Here is a 408-nt window from a genome sequence, read left to right as displayed (position 1 = left end):
GACAGACCTGCACTCTGTGTGTGTGTGTGTGTGTGTGTGTGTGAAAGAGAGGGATACCTGTACTGTGTGTGTGAGAGAGAGACCTGCACTTGGTGTGTGTGAGTGTGAGAGAGAGACCTGCACTGTGTGTGTGTGTGTGTGAGAGAGAGACCTGCACTGTGTGTGTGAGAGAGAGAGAGAGATACCTGCACTGTCCGTGTGTGTGAGAGAGACAGAACTGCACTGTGTGTGTGTGTGTGTGTATGTGTGTGTGTGTATGTATGAGAGACCTGCAATGTGTGTGTGAGAGAGAGACCTGCACTGTGTGTGTGTATGAGAGAGAGATACCTGCACTGTGTGTGTGTGTGTGTGTGTGTGTGTATGTATGAGAGACCTGCAATGTGTGTATGAGAGAGAGACCTGCAATGT

The sequence above is a fragment of the Hypanus sabinus genome, chromosome 29 (assembly GCF_030144855.1).
Source record: "Hypanus sabinus isolate sHypSab1 chromosome 29, sHypSab1.hap1, whole genome shotgun sequence".
In the NCBI taxonomy this organism is placed as follows: domain Eukaryota; kingdom Metazoa; phylum Chordata; class Chondrichthyes; order Myliobatiformes; family Dasyatidae; genus Hypanus; species Hypanus sabinus.
Note: the sequence above shows the minus strand (reverse complement) of the source record.